This window comes from Eurosta solidaginis, chromosome 5 (assembly GCF_040869045.1).
Source record: "Eurosta solidaginis isolate ZX-2024a chromosome 5, ASM4086904v1, whole genome shotgun sequence".
Lineage (NCBI taxonomy): Eukaryota > Metazoa > Arthropoda > Insecta > Diptera > Tephritidae > Eurosta > Eurosta solidaginis.
In genome coordinates this window covers 23,822,902-23,840,605 of record NC_090323.1, presented here as the reverse complement: position 1 = coordinate 23,840,605, position 17,704 = coordinate 23,822,902, and the positions used below count along the sequence as shown (strand labels likewise).

At 33.1% G+C, this 17,704-nt stretch overlaps 1 protein-coding gene across 6 annotated transcripts in view; it reads right to left on the bottom strand.

Moving 5' to 3' along the window:
- Positions 1 to 17,704, bottom strand: part of mub (poly(rC)-binding protein mub) — a 298,074-nt gene that overhangs the window by 85,235 nt on the left and 195,135 nt on the right. The window contains exon 2 of one of the 6 annotated variants that reach the window (XM_067791276.1): positions 135 to 436. The exons of 4 other annotated variants lie outside the window; for them this stretch is intronic. The gene's annotated coding sequence lies outside the window, so the exon portion shown is untranslated. The remainder of the gene's footprint in view (positions 1 to 134; positions 437 to 17,704) is intronic. One more of the 6 variants, XM_067791282.1, reaches the window with a different exon arrangement.

The following is a 17,704-nucleotide window of genomic DNA, read 5'->3' as shown; positions in this document are numbered from 1 at the left end:
TAATTATTTATTTCTGTTCATTTGCTTAGTCACTTGACTGCCTACGTGGTCGTGACTGATTAAACTCGCTGACAATAAAAAAATTGTATACAAAAAACAAAAATTATTGTTGTTTTCTAGCTCCACAATAGTACGTTATCAGTTAATCATTTAGACGTTGCAATTTATGTATTTGTTTTTTATATTTTTTATTTGAACTTGCTGCCGCGTTTTTATTTATTTTATGGCCCCGACAACTTCGCCGACTTGACTTGACTGTTTATCTGACTGATTCGATTGCTGCTGGATGGCTCTTGTAAAGCATGGCGCAAAGAAGCTAATAAAGGTTGTGTAAAATACAGCGTTGTATTGACTTTATATATTTACAGCACAAAAGTTTATTATATATTGCGGTTTACGTACCACAATGCTTGAGCGCAGAGAAATTCCGCAAATCCTGCAAGAAAAGAAATGGCAAGTAGATAAAGACTCATTAGCGTTAATTAATTACTTATAATGTATTAAATTTTTAAATGTGTACATTAAGAAAACAAGTTTTTAGTAAATATACTGTCAAATTTTAGCTATTGCGAGATAAATTGGAATAATAAAGTATTTGCGGGCATAAGGTGTTTCAATGTATCTTTTACTTGTTAAGCGCCACCTGGGGAAAACCTTGAACGGGGATCTCTTTCTCTTATATACAACAAATGATTTGAATATGAGCGAAAACGGATCATTAATAAGGCTCATCGAAACATCTCCGCTTCAGCACCACCTATCAGCTTTCTTGTATGGAATTCGGCCTAGTTCAGTACGTAGTTCGAAGCCAAATATGCACGTGAGAGTGAACTAGGAAGGAGATGTTTCTTGTGGATATCGCATAAAATGCAATGACAGCTTCAATGGAAAGTGTAAAAATTTTTTGTATATATTTAAAACACTCTTCATTGAAGCACGCTATAACTTCTAATACATAAGCACATTCACTGTTTAGATAATGAGAGAAAGGTCATTTGTAATTTGGCACACTCTCATGAGTTATATGTAATTTGGGAAATGTTTTCTGCGGTTGATCCCATTGCTGGCACATAATTAATTTAAACACCGCAAAAAACATGTTGTAGGCATTCGTGATTGCAAATTTGTTAAGAGAATTTGCTAAGTCTCCTTGCACTTGCAAAAACTTCCGGCAAATTAAGGCCGACTAAACTAAGTAAAGGATTAGTTGCGAATTAATGGCGAATCAAAAGTGTTTAGAAGAGTGAGAATAATAACGATTCCAGATGATTAAGCTAATTTAATTCAAAACCATTTTCGATAATGGTCGTTTCTAACTTAAATAAAGGAAAATGGTAGATGAAACAGAAGAAACAAAGGAAGTGTTAATATCTACTACAAGTTTTTATGATAGGGGCTTCTTTTCGGGCCCAAAATATATTCTGGTCTATGAATTTTCTTGCGGAATTGCACTTGGAAAGTAGCTACCATGATATAAACTCTACAGTACTCCTCCAAACAAAAACAACTTTTATATGAGGACGTGACTGCGACGAACTTTTTTATAGACACCTGCCAGGCTGCTTCCTACAAACTGGCTCACAGATCCACGGCTCGCTTCGGTTTTTGTAGAATCCAAGAAAAAGGTAGTATTCGGTTCGGAATCGGACAAAAAAAAAATGTAGTTTTGGGGCAAAAAATTACGCTTGGTTGAACTGGTCGATCAATAAAGACTTCACATACAGCAGCGAACACGAAAATACCATTGCTCGGTTTTATCAAGAATCATCAATTAAATTTTTATTTTTTTCGAAAATTTAAGAAAAAAAAACTTTCTTGCAACTGAATCTATGCAAACCAGTCTTAATAACGTTTTCGAAAAAATTCGAATATTCGAGAAAATTTCCTGAAGGTATGTATTTCGAACTTTTTATCTGGAGTTGAGTATGAAATTCTGCAGCCCTCACCATTTTAGTCTAACAAAGTACAAGTTATAGGCCTCTCAAAAATCGTGTCTTTGTAATTTTTTTTCCGAATAGTAGTTTTCCATCCGAAAAAAAATTGTCGAAAATCAATGCAAATTTCGAGGGACCTATAACTTGTACTTTGTTAGACGAAAATTGGTTGGGCTATAAAACTGCATACTCAGAAAAATATGAAACCCCTTAATGAAAAGTTTGAAATTTTGGTAACATTTTCGTTTTTTTCGAAACCGTTTTTGCCAGCAAAGTAAGCCTATTCCCATTCGAGAAAGAGCCAAATCATATTCAGAAAATCGCAACTAAGGTTAAGACATTTGCAATTCAAGTCCAGTATTTTTATTTCAGATTAAAAAAATTTTAATTGAAATGCTGAAAAACACAGTTCCAAGTCAGAATTTTAATTTAAAAATTTCAAAACCGCAATTTGATTTAGAAGTTTCACTACAAAATCAGAAAATTGAAATTCGAATTAAAAATTTTCACTTCAACCTCCGAAAGGTGTATTTAAAGCAGGGTTGGGCCTGTAAACTGTTTACATTGTTTACAGCAATTGTTTACATGTAAACAATGTAATTGTTTACGAAACAATTAATTTGTTTTGTTTTTTTATGAGTCAGAAACAATCTACTACTAATTAAGCATTTTCACCATTTTTCAAACAGTTTTCCAAGCTTGTAAAAAAATAATAAAAAAATACGCTTTAATATTTGGTATTTTAATATTTTTTATTTATGTATTTAATTAACGAGCTTTGCTCATATTGCTTTATACAATGGTTTTTGTAATTGATATTAGAGAAAAATTGTAAGTTTACAAACGGCGATGGTTACTAGGACATGTTTCTGAATTTCACTTCTTCATCAGCTAGCTTTTCGGGAGCTGAGCGTTGAACTCGAATCTCCAACATTCATGTCAGTGCAAGCCTTTAGCTGCTAAGCCATATGAATGTCCCGTTTTTCGCTGTACAATTGGTCTCTAAGAGTTGCCTTTTTTGTTTATATTCATTTTGATCACCATGCAGGCACATACACTCTGTATGTAGTTTATTCCTAATGGTGTGGATATGATTTTTAGGCGCGCTTTTGAAAGCTTAGTAACATTTGTTCGGATTTTTACAGTATTTGTTTTTAATACTTCCGCTGTTACTATTATATCAATATGATCATATGTATTTAATTAGCGAGCTTTGCTCATATTGCTTTATACAATGGTTTTTGTAATTGATATTAGAGAAAAATTGTAAGTTTACAAACGGCGATGGTTACTATGACATGTTTCTGAATTTCACTTCTTCATCAGCTAGCTTTTCGGGAGCTGAGCGTTGAACTCGAATCTCCAACATTCAGATCAGTGCAAGCCTTTAGCTGCTAAGCCATATGAATGTCCCGTTGTTCGCTGTACAATTGGTCTCTAAGAGTTGCCTTTTTTGTTTATATTCATTTTGATCACCATGTAGGCACATACAATCTGTATGTAGTTTATTCCTAATGGTGTGGATATGATTTTTATGTTACTAAGCTTTCAAAAGCGCGCCTAAAAATCTTATCCACGCCATTATTTATTTTCACTGTCCCATTCTTCATTGTTTTTGGTCAATTTTCATTTTATAATAAATAAAAAGTAACTTTTTGGACCTTTCAAATCGATCTGTTTGACTTAACAGTTTACAATTTAAGTTGAAATGACATATGCTGGTAAATGTTTACAATTGTTTACATTGAAAGTGTAAACAATCCAAAAAATGTTGTAAACGCGTTACCCTGATTTAAAGTCATTTCAAAGATGCAATTCAAGTTCACAATTTTTGTTTCGAATTAAGGATTTTAACTTCACAATTTTGATTTCATATTCAGAAAGTCGCAGTTCAAATTCACAATTTTCATTTTAAGTTTAGAAAATTGCAATTCAAATTATGAAATTTTTAAAATATAGAAAGCTGCAATTCAAATTCAGAAAATTTCAATTCAAATTGATTACTTCGCAATTCCAATTCAAAATTTTTATTTTACATTCAGAAATTTCATTTCCAAATCACAACAAAGTTGCAATTTCAATTCAGAATTTTCATTTCATATTCAATTTGCAATTTAAATTCACAATCTTCATTTCAAATAAAGAAAATTACAATTTAAATAAAGAATTTTCATTTCAAATATAGAAAACTGAAATTCAAATTATGAATTTTCAAGTTCAGAAAAATGCAATTTAAATTGATTATTTTGCAATTCCAATTCAAAATATTTACTTCAAGTTTCAAACGATGTAATTAAAATTCAGAAAGTTGCAACTCAAAATAAAATTTTCCACTTCGACATCAGAATAACTATGCAACTTTCAAACTTTTTTTTAAATTATAATAAAGAATGGATCTAACGAGTGCTATTTGTCGCTAGTTCAAATTTGTCATTAATCCGATCCACCTTTTAAGAGCTATTGTGACTTAAAAAATGAGGTTCGATCACGGATCGTAACACGTAATACAGGCCCAGAATTTCAAAAAATTCCATCTCAATTTCAGAATATTCGTTTCAAATTCAGAAAGTTGCAACGTAAATTATGAATTCATTTTAAATGCAATTTCACAAAGTGGCAATTTAAGTTTAGCATTTTGTTTATTTCCAGTTAGGAAAGTCATATTTCAACAAATTTTCATTTCATGTTCAAAGTTCGACTGCTCAGTAGAATATCACCCTTTTTCGGAAGCTGTTAAAAAACGCGTAATCTCAGAAAACACCTGTGTTAGAGTTTGTTTGAAGAACGCCCTACCAGATTTTTTTTCATGAAGGCCCCAGCTAATGCCAAACTGTATTGAATTTGAGCTGAGATGGGGCGTTTTCAAACAAATTTTGAGAAAGGGCGTTCTTGGATCGAATTCTGAAATAGGGCGATATTCCTTTCAGCAGTCGATTTCAAATTCAATACTTCAATTTCAAACTCAAATTCACAATGCCAGAGCCACTTTTGACTAGCGTTGGCCTCAAGATAATACGCACTTCAAGCAAACGGTACAACAATCTATCGACTGCTGATTTCAAAGCTAATAGCTTGACTTGGTTATTTAGTCTGAAACTGTAAACGATTAGCGTTCCAAAAAAAGTAGCGTGACAATTTCAGCATTTTCAAAGTAAATGGATTGAGTTCAGATAATTAGACTGATATTTCGAGAATTTAATTTTACAATTTTTTTTCTGTTGTCACTGTTTTATGAAATGCATCGCATTTGGCGCTATTCCTCGAAAGTAAAGTAATAAAAGAAATATCCTTAAGACACCCTTTCTCATTTCCTGGTGCAAAAAGCAATGCCTGTAGTACAATTACTTAAACATGTAAATAATGGAAACTTTAGCAGAATGCAGCGGCATGATGTAAAAACATAAAAGCAATAAAAGAAGTAGAAAATAGAAAAAAATTGCACAATAAAACTTTAAACAGCAAGAAAATACAAAAAAAAAAGCAACAAAAATTTTAAAGAGCTTCAAGAGAGAGATTATAAGCAGAAAACTGTAAAAAAAACAAAACAAAAAAAACGAAATAGTAAATAAATAAAAAAAAAATGTGAGAAAGTACCGAAAAAATCTGTGAAATAAAAAAAAAAAAACTAAGAATAAAGCAAAGTTGTAACAAAAACTGGCACCCAAATGAAAAGTACATGTAGACATTAAAAAGCAAGATAGAAATAAAAAAATCCAACACAGGAATTTAAGAAAGTAAATTCAAATAAAATTAACGCGATGCAGTAAGGACTTTTTTCTGCCTTTTTCAAAACACTCGTTTGCGGTTTGATGACACAAAATATCACAAGCGTACAGTTTGTGCAAAAACATATTTATGCATTGCACTATTTATAAAAACATAGAACTCAGTATGTAGTAAACGTAATATATCGACAGCAGGGCAGACATAATACTTTCCAACTTGCATATTTAAACGCTGAAGAGGATATGTGCCAAAACGACACATGTAAAAAAATACGTTCAAAATAAATGTTTGACAAATGTACAGTTTCGCGTACTTAAAAATGTACTAATGCATTAACTCGAATATATATTTATACATACAGCGCTTTGCATATTTGTAGCGTTAGGCCGATTTTTAACAAAAAAAAAATAAATAAAATGGTAAAAAAAATAGAGAACTTAGTAAATAAAGTAAATAAAATGATTTTTTTCAAAGCCAAAACCCGCAGGTTTGAAAGAAAACTACCTTTTTATGAAACCTCTGAAAGAGACGAATTGGCCAATAATAAGTTTTGTACGATTTTGGGAAGACAAAAAGTGTGTTGTCGTGGGAAAACATGTAGAAATAAAAAAAAAATATTATTTTTCTCAAAAACCCTCATGTTTGAGAACAAAATACTACATACCTAGCTCTTTACGAAACTCTGCAGCAATTTAAGAGGAAATATTGAGAAAGTTTAAATGTTTTAGAATGGTAAAAAATAATTAAATTATGATTTCTTGTTGGAATAAATCTTTAAACTCCCTGAAAAAGACACAATAACGTGCCGAAACTTGTCGGAGAAAAAAAAATTCTTCAGTCTTAATCAGTTTGTTTTTCATATTCCGTAGTTTTTTTTTAAAAAACTAAAATTTACAAGGTCTCGTATGTGGTATGCTTCAATAAAATTGTATATTGGAAACCATGGAAACAACTCAAATATTAAAATTTTACATACATACGACACTCTTGTGGATTACCCAGATGTTACACAAAAAGTAAAATAAACAAGTAAGGAAGGCTAAGTTCGGGTGTAACCGAACATTACATACTCAGCTGAGAGCTTAGCTGCGTTGGTTTCGTAGATGGTTTATAAGTGGTCTTTAATCCCATATCACATACGTTTGGGAAATATCGTACAAATTTTAGACCAAGGGTGACGTTTTTTGGAAAGATTTTCCTTCATCCTTTGTCAAATAAGGGAAAATCACCATGTAGGAAAATGAACGTAGGGTAACCCTGGAATGTGTTTGTATGTCATGGGTATCAAATGAAAGGTATTAAAGAGTATTTTAAAAGGGAGTGGGGCTTAGTTCTATAGGTGGACGTCTTTTTTTTTCGAGATATCGCCATAAAGGTGGACTAGGGGTGACTCTAGAATGTGTTTGTATGATATGGGTATCAAATTAAAGGTATTAATGAGGGTTTTAAAAGGGAGTGGCCCTTAGCGTTTTCGAGATATAGACCAAAATGTAGGGTGACCCAGAACATCAGCTGTCGGTTACCGCAAATTTATTTATATATGTAATACAACGAACAGTATTCCTGCCATGATTCCAAGTGCTTTTGATTTCGCCCTGCAGAACTTTTTCATTTTCTTCTAATTAATATGGTAGGTGTCACACCCATTTTACAAAGTTTTTTCTAAAGTTATATTTTGCGTCAAAAAACCAATCCAATTACCATGTTTCATTCCTTTTTTCGTATTATGGCATTTTTTCATTTTTCGAAATTTTCGATATCGAAAAAGTGGGCGTGGTCATAGTCGAATTTCGCCCATTTTTAATACCAAGATAAAGTGAGTTCAGAAAAGTACGTGAACTAAGTTTAGTTGAGACATATCGATTATTGCTCAAGTTATCGTGTTAACGGCCGAGCGGAAGGATAGACTGTGTATAAAACCTGGGCTTTAACCGATTTCGCTCATTTGCACAGAAAACAGTTATCGTCATAGAAGCTATGCCCTTACCAAATTTCAAAAGTAGTGGTAAATTTTTGTTCGACTTATGACATTAAAAGTATTCTAGACAAATTAAATGAAAAAGGGCGGAGCCACGCCCATTTTGAAAGATATAAAATTTTTTGTAAAAATTTGTCTTAAATTTTTTTTTTCGTTATCCGATTTTACTAATTTTTATTCAGAACATATATAGTAATAGGAGTAATGTTCCTGCCAAATTTCGTCATGATATCTTCAACGACTGCCAAATTACAGTTTGCCAAACTTTTAAATTACTTTCTTTTAAAAGTGGGCGGTGCCACGCCCATTGTCTAAAATTTTACTAATTTTCTATTCTGCGTTATAAGGTCAACCCACCTACAAGGTTCACGCTTTATTCGTTTTTGGTAATGAATGATCGCACTTTTTCGGTTTTTCGAAATTTTCCATATCGAAAAAGTGGGCGTGGTTATAGTCCGATTTGAGTGCCCAGGAACTTACATACCAAATTTCATTAAGATACCTCAACATTTACTCAAGTTATCGTGTTAACGGACAGACGGACGGACCGACGGACATGGCTAGATGAATTTCTTTTTTTTTCCCAGATCATTTTGATATATAGAAGTCTCTATCTATCTCTATTAGTTTATGCCGTTACGGGGTACCATTATGCGAACAAAATTAATATACTCTGAGTATAAAAATGCGACACTTGTTTTTAATTATGGCCTTCGAAATAACAAAACTAACAGGGAATTAATTAAATTTTTTTTTTTTTCAAAATTAAAAAACTTATTTTAAAACGAAACTTTACCTATTTACGAAAATTGGAAAAAATGGAAGCGAAACCGTAAAAGAAAAAAATACTTTTTACTATTTAAAATATATACATTTTTTATGATTTCTCTCTTTAAATTTTGTTTATCGATACTTATTTGATTGTTCTTTTTTAACAATCTCCTAAGAACCTAATGTTTTTTTTTCATTTGCTGAAGTTTTGTTTGTTGTTAATTAAATTAACACTCACATTATTAAAAACACTAAAACCGCTTCATGAAAATAATGGGATTATTAAAAAAAAAATATATATATATATATACACACTAGAAGACCCGACAGACGTTGTCCTGCCCTAAATTTGGCCTATCTGCATACATTTTAATAAGCTTTTTCCCCCTGACTCTGCCCTCCCCCCTCTTCACTTTTTCCTAATCATTTTATTCACTCCTCCCTCCGTCTTTTTCGCTTCATCTATCTCCATCTTCGTCTCATTCTCTTTCTCAATCTCCTTCTCTCAATTTCTTCTCATTCTTCTGCATCCTTTATTGCCTGTCCCAGAGGGTGGTATGTATTTTATTCCAGTCCCACTCCGAGTCTCAGTCCCAGTCCTAGTCCTAATCCCAGTCCCAGTCCGTCTCTGGATAACATATTACTCTGTACTAAAGCACTAATCAACAGCTTTCATTTGATATCCATATTGTATAAACACTGTCTAGGCATTCACTGGCCCACGTTTTGGCCTATATCTCGAGACCCTAGTCACCCAGGGGTATGAAAATTACTCTCTAAACAACTACACTCTCCTGAATTAAACAAAAATGTCATAGTACCTCTAAATCGCGGGCCACCTCAGAAACCCCCACCCTCTCGGCGGGCCTGGTGATGTGCTATACTTGATATCATTCGCTATAATATTTTTTATTGATAAGCAGGTTGTTTAATTAAACACCAAAAAATTACACGGAAGTATATCCGCACCACCTGAAAATATGAGTGCCACTGCGTATACGTAACATTTTATTATTACGTATAAACAAATAAAAAAAATTGCAATAAAATAATATTGCGATTATAAACTGAGATATAACCTATCATATCTCTCAAGTTAGATCAAACTACACACGGGGTGCAAAACAAATTCAAAATCGGTTCAGTAGTTTAGGAGTCCATCGCGCCCAAAAATGTTGTGACACGTGTTTTTTATATATTAAGATAAAATTTTCTGCTTTTTCAAAAGGGAATGATGTTTTTTTTTTGTTATAAATTGGTTTGTATTTTTTTTATTTCCGAGTATTTCTTGTTTTAAGATGCGGGATGTGTAGAGTGAAAAAATTCAAAATATTAAAATTTTTCACTTATTCCAAAACTAAAAAATTGCAACCTAAAATAATAATCAATTTTTTTATATTAGTTTTCATTAAATTTACCAAATGCTTACAAACCAAGAAAGACAAAGAAAATTTTTAGGAATATAATTTCACAACCCTAGATTATGCCAATAAAAACGAAATTCTTTTAAACTCTAGAATGGGAAAAATTAGCAAATTTTATCTTAACATTTTTAAATTTTTTGTTGTAATTAAAATCAGTTACTGTGTAACCAAAGCTCGTCAACAAGTCCCTGTGCTATAATTTTGAAACACACTGCCTGCAACAACTTCACTACACTTTCTCGCTTATCGCACTTTTGCTTCATATAAAAAGAAAAAAAAAAAACACATGTTTACTCAAAGGCATGTAAATTCGCAGCAATCATCAAAAAGCAATAAACAACAACATCACACAACTCACATCTGTTTTATTTACACGTCACAGTAATAAATATAATGAGCAAAAACTTATAATTTTCACAGTCCACAATCCGCGGGAAAAAGTTAAGTGGTTGCACAAAAAAAAAACAAGAAGAAAAAAATTTATTACATATTTAAATGAATATAAAAAGAACTGTTTGGTTTTCATAGCACTCCTTGTAAATTTGTTGATTTAACAGCAATGCCAGCACAACGTTAACGTTGCATGAGGGGACTGGCCTACCCACCTCACCTCAGCTGCATCTACCAATGTTCATTATCATCAATAACTAAAGAATATGTACGCGTTGTTTTTTTCCGGTCGCACTTTCCTATTTAAATTCCTACCAACTTGCATTGCAATGCAACAGAAGCCGCGGTAAATTAAATCACAATCGTCAAATTAACGTACTCAGACGTTGATACTTACAAACTAAAGCGAGTACAGCGAACCGTATTACTTAATGTTCTTTTGTGAGGTTATGGAGAATAATGTAATTGCATTGATATCGCTTTAACGAGCAATGAAATATTTGTTGTGGTGAATTTAATAGAGCTGTTCGGCAAATAGTCGGTTGTTGTACATGCAGAGAGAGTTGCCGTAAAGCAAACAATATTATGCAGAGTATAGCTGCTTGATTTTTTGTATTCGTTTAACAAGTTATGTGGACATACGCTTGGAAGTAATTTCCGTAACAGAGAGAAGATGTCGAAAAGCAGCTAGCGGCCAATGAACCCCCAGAGCACGGTGCCACATTTGGTCCATTTGGACCAAAATAGTCCCTTCCAATCCCATTTGGTCCGCTGGTCCCTTTTTTCAGTTTTGGTCCTTTTTAGGCAGCAAGCACTATTTTGGTACTTTCTTCCTTTTTCACTGAGGTTAAAATTCACAACTCTGCCCACAACATTTGGCACACTTTAATTAACCCACATATAATTATACCTTTCATGAACATGAAATGGTATATTAACTTTGGTTCGATGTTTGTAACGTTGAGAAATATAGAAGATAGACTCACCATTAAGTATACCGAATTGATCAGGGCGACGAAATGAGTTGATATAGCCATGTCCGTCTGTCCGTCCGTTCGTCCGTCTGTCTGTTTGACGCAAACTAGTCCCTAAAATTTTGAGATATCTCAATGAAATTTGGCACAAGGATGTATTTTTGTATTATATTAGACATTTGTCGGATACGGTAGGATCGGACCACTATAACATATATCTCCCATACAACCGATCGTTCAGATAAGACGATTTTGGTCATTCCTGCCGCAATTTATTTATTTATTTATTTCAAAGTAAATCTAGGACAAATTAAAATATCCTTACAGACTATTTACAAATTATTAGCTTAAATATTATCTACCATATCAAGTCATTTATTATAAGTTTAAACTTTGATTTATTTACTGAAAAATCAATTTCCCTGGCATTAGTAAGAAGATTGAATTCCTTCAATGCCCTAGCAATAGGCGAATTAGCGACATATGTCGTTCTGGCCCTATCCAATAAAAAAAATATCATGATTTCGAAGTGTTCTAGATGGTATATTGAAGGGAATACGCTCCAAAAGAAACGGTGAGTCAATCGTGCCCCCTATCAAATCATAAATAAATATCAGCGCTAAAATAGATCTTCTACTATCCAGAGGCTTTAGTCTTATAAGTAGACATCTAGAGCAGTAAGATGGTAAAGGATCCTGAAAACGTAATGACCGGAGCCCAAAACGCAAAAATTGTTTCTGGATTATTTCAAGTCGCTGTATATGACAAGCGTGGTATGGTCTCCAAACGAAGGAAGCATATTCCAGTTTAGACCGTACAAGCGATGTATATAGTAGCTTTAACGTATAGCGTCCGAGCTAAAGCGGCGAATGAACGCAAGCATTGAATATGACTTAGCAATAACACAGTTAAGTTGACTCTGAAAGAGAAATTTAGCATCGAAGACAACTCCAAGATCTAATATTTCATCAACAGTTTTCAAAACAGAAAGACCGATGTGATACGAGGTGTTAATACCATTACGGGATTTTGAAAATGAGATGTGAAAGCAATTATTAATATTTAAATGTAAGCAATTCCTACTACACCAATCTATTACTCTGTCAAAATCTGACTGCAGCCGTACGGAATCTGCCTGATTTGTGACTGATGTAAAAATTTTCAAATCATCTGCGTACAACTAAAAATTCGAGTAAATGAAGCAATGACGTATGTCATTAATAAAAATTACGAATAGGAGAGGTCCTAGGACACTTCCTTGAGGAACACCAGAGGTCGCGGTAAAAGAACGAGAACTGACACCATCAACCACAACAGTACAACTCCGATCCGCCAGGTAAGACTTCACCCATGATAGAATATTGGAGTGAAATCCCAGATCAGCAAGTTTTAAAAGTAGTAATTTATGGCTAAATTTACCGAAAGCCTTAGAAAAATCAGTGTATATGGTATCTACTTGTGCTCTATTATTAAAGACAGAGAGACAATATTCAGTAAAAACAGCAAGATTAGTCACAGTCGACCTACCGGACATAAAACCATGCTGGTTGGGTGAAATAATACTTTTTACCGCAAACGATATCTTTTCCTTAATTATAATCTCGAAAAGTTTCGATATTGTGGAAAGTTTTGATATTGGGCGGTAGTTGGCAATATTGCTCTTATTGCCACTTTTGAAAATAGGAGTAATGGAAGTTACTTTCCAGGCATTAATAAAATCTCCCCGCTTTAGAAATTTATTGAAAATTAATAAAATCGGATAAGCAATTGCAACAGTATTTTTAAGCAAAAATGAACACAGTCCATCCACATCAGATTGTTTTGAGGGCTTTAACACCGAAATTCCCCGAATAACATCATCAAGTGATATGGAAAATTCAACAAAATTTATTTGAGTATTAACATCAGTATGCTCAACCACATCAGGCAAAACAGTAACAGACACAAAGTTAGAGCTGAAGAAATCTGCAAAAAGATTGACGGCATCAGTAAGAGAGTATGCAGAGGTTTCATTATAAAAAACATGAGGTGGGATGCTAGAGCATGACTTTTTAGCTCTAACGTAGCGTCAGAAAGATTTCGGATTCGACTTAATGTCGCATTCAAATTTCTCAACATATTTTTTATGAAGCCGATTTCTTAGGGATTTAAATTGCTTTGAATAATATACCAATTTTTCCTTAAAAGCAGGCGAGTTAGACAATTTGTACTTTTTAAAGAATTTGTTTCGTAAATTCTTAAGTTTTTTTAACTCCTTCGTATACCAAGGAATTTTATGGCAATTTTTCCGCATTCGAGGGATCAAACTACTATACATTTGGTTGACTTTACCTTTGAAAATATCAAAGCACTCACTGACACCAACACCTGAGAATATACTATCCCAATCAATTATGCTTATTTTGGCGTTGATAGCATCAAAATCACAGTTTCTAAAGTTATAGTTTCCTGAGTTCATATCTAATCGAATTTTTTTAAACTCATAAGATTCTAATTCCAAAACTAATGGAACATGATGTAAGCCAGGGCAAGAGAGAGGATCAAGACATTCGGAGAGTGAAAAAGTCATGGTATCACTAATAAAAATTAGATCCAACGTCCTAGACAAGTTATTAATAAAGGTGTTTACCTGGGCAAGATTCGCGTTCAATAAATTATCAACGACATATGTTTCAGAAACACTATTAACGTTATTCGGATACAAAACTAAACTATCATCCACGGCTGCCCAGCCTACATTCCCTAAGTTGAAATCACCTAAAATACAAACATTATTCTCATGTCGCTTAGATACTAAATCTACAATATTATCTACATGCGCCATGTACACATGATCTTCACTTCCTGGTGGAATATATGAGGCCAAAGAGAGGCAAAGAGCCATATATGCAAACACAGAGTTGATCTAACAGTGAGTCTCCATTCTGCAGCGATATAATTGACGAACCATATTTCCTTTGAACGGCGATTAAAATTCCACCACCCCGAGTAGCGCCAGTTTTTATCGAGTCGCGGTCTTTGCGATAGACATTGTAGAGGTTAGGATCAAAAAATTCGGAGTCATAAAATGCACTATTAAGCCAGGTTTCCACAAAAACTAGAGCATCGTAGTTCAAATCTGAAGTGAAGTTTAAAAAGTATAAACGTGAAACTCGGTGATATATATTCTAATATATCATAGAAGATATCCTGAAAAAATTACTTTGATCGGAGCTATATATAGTATATATCACATACAACCGACCGTTCAGATAGAAAGATTTTTGGCCATTTCTCCCTTAATTTCTAATATAAAAACGTGAAACTTGGTGGTATATATTCTAATATATCATAGAAGATTTCCTGTAAAAATCATTTCGATCGGAGCTATATATAATATATATCCCATACAACCGATCGTTCAGATTGAAAGATTTTTAGCCATTTCTCCCTTAATTTCCAATATAAAAACGTGAAACTTGGTGGTATATATTCTAATATATCATAGAAGATTTCCTGTAAAAATCATTTCGATCGGAGCTATATATAATATATATCCCATACAACCGATCGTTCAGATAGAAAGATTTTTTGCAATTTCTCCCTTAATTTCTACTATAAAAACGTTAAACTTGGTGATATTTATTCTAATATATCATAGAAGATTTCATGAAAAAATCATTTCGATCGGAGCAATATATATAATATATATCACATACAACCGATCGTTCAGATTGAAACATTTTTAGCCATTTCTCCCTTAATTTCCAATATAAAAACGTTAAACTTTCTGATATTTATTCTAAATATCATAGATTTCCTGAAAAAAATCACTTTGATCGGAGCTATATGTATATAGTATATACATACCTATCCCATACAACCGATCGTTCAGCCTAAAGATTTCAGATATAAAGATTTTTGGCCATTTCTCCCTTAGTCTCCAATATAAAAACGTGAAACTTGGTGATATATATTCTAATATATCATAGAAGATTTCCTGTAAAAATCTTTTCGATCGGAGCTATATATGTATAATATATATACCATACAACCGATCGTTCAGATAAGGGGGTTTTTTGCCATTTTTTATTTTATATTTATCTTAAAAATCGTTTAGGTATGTACATCTATATATTTCTTATCTTATACATCCGATTATTTGGAGATTACGAACGGGATAAGATTATTGTTCAGCCCCATTCATGAAAGGTATTAAGTCTTCGGCACAGCCGAAGACAGTCTCGTCCTTACTTGTTTTCAATTTACTTATGAATATGGAAATCTTACCACAAAAATTGCTGTCAATAAAATGCAGCAGACCAATGATATTTCATAGGAGATATTTTAGGCGAGGCATTAATAAGAAGTCCTGGATCTAAGGGCAAACACATTACACAGACTTATCAGAAAAATTCTTGTTTTAGTATCCAGATATTTCGATCTAAGAAATTTGGCAGGGCTTTCCACTGATGGATGAATTTGAATTGAAAACTAAGTAAAAAAAATGAGACTAATTGGTTTTATGTTTGGTAACACTTTCAAAAATTTTTACAGAGAAATCCTATGTAAAAATCGCAGGAATATTGTGGTGTTCCAGGGGTATTGTGGTGTTAAGGCTCGCCGAATACTTGAAAACTAAGTAGCTTGGCATAAGAAATATTTTAACTGTAAGTAAGGCAGGAATACTTCTTGAAAGCGATAACTTCATAAATGAATAACGAATCACGATTGAAAAAGTTTACTTTTATATTCAGATTTTGAAGCAAATGGAAAAAAGATTTGATTTCGAAAGAAGTGTTTTGTGTTTTATTCTCTTAGGTACAGAACCCCATAAACTTCAATAAAAACGCTGTTAACCAATTTCTAGTACCTACTTAAATGTAATCAGGTTCCGTTGTTGCACAGTTGAAACTTTTAAGAAGTTTATAATCACAACGTTCAGGGGAAAAAGTAAGCATCATTTATGATTTACTAAGTTTGCTCATAGTTCGGCTACACCAAAACGCAAATTTGTGGTGTGGCAACCGTGCCCCAGAGTGTCGTCCCATCATCCTAAGATAGAAAGAAACGGAGACCTAGGCAGCTTGCGAAATTTAGGCAGGAGGGATCCACTTACGCATCTGCGGACAACTACGTCTGAACCCATTAGACTAATTTGAACGGAGGTTATTTATGGGTAGCCACCGTGGTTTGGTGGGAGCGTGCTACGCCTACCACACCGAGGGTGATAGGATCAACTTCCGGGCAAAGTAACATTGAAATTAAAAAAAAAAAGTCTGTTTAAATAAAACAAGTGTTGTCTAAGCCACACGGCAATGGTTTGGCAAGCACTCCGATTAAATTTCTGCCATGAAAAGCTTCTCAGTCGTCGGAGTTGGCATGAAACCAGCAGCTTCCGTCTCGTCAATTTGTAGGAAAAATTAAAAGGAGCACTACGCAAATTGGAACATAACTCGGGCTAAAATCTCTTCGGAAGTTATCGCGCCTTACATTTTGAAACTAAAGTTTGAGAATTGAAAAACAAGTTAGTTAGCGAATTATGGTTGGTGTATTATTTGAGGCCTTTTCTCAAACTATTCTCAAATGTTGGCTGTCAACTTATATACTTTTTGAGAAGCTATTGAGAAAGGCAACATCGAACATACATATTTGCTAGGAAGTCGAACAGCGTTTGGTAAGATAATAATATCGTCTTATACTCAGCCTTCTCTCTCTCTTGATTCTATTTATTCCGGTCGTGTTTGAGAAGGGTTTAAGAGAATAAGATATATCGATTTCAGGAGTTGGGGAAGTTACATATTAATATATTGCCTTTCATTTTTGTGCTAATAGTATCAGCAGTTATTTAAGTTGCATTTGAGAAATAAAATTTAGGATTTGAGAATAGTTAGCTCTCAAATGCGTCTCAAATTGTGGTTGAACAAACATTCTAGTCGGTAATTTTTCAAAGCAAAAACGGACTGGTTAAGCTTCCTCTTGTTAGTTTTACAATTAATAAGATACCAATCATCTCTTAACGACTCTGTAACGTGGACAGCTGTATAGATTTTAAGCGGCTGCAGTAGATTCCTTGACAGATACCATGGAAATTGTCCCTAGACTTATTCCAATATGTGACAATGAGTGTGATTAATGGGGTTCCAGATTATTGAAATATATTGCAACATTGGCCTCAGTGCAGATATAAGATAAAATCATCAAAAGGCACAAATATACATTAGAAAACATAGCCGTTTTCCCTATTTTGTGCCAAAAAATATGGTTTTTTTCAAATTAAAATGACATTTTCGAAAATTGTGATTACTGTAAAAGGTTTAGTTAAAAAATATGTATTTTGTTAAAAAACAGCAATTTCAAAATTAAATAATAATTATTTTATATTGAAATTTGTACTTTCACAAAATGCTTGCATTTGCATGAATCACTTTTCACATTCAAATTGCTTTCAAGCGAAAACCAATTACGAAAATATCAATATAAGATAAGTACTCGAACTACTATTTTCGCACAGCTTTTTGCTATAAT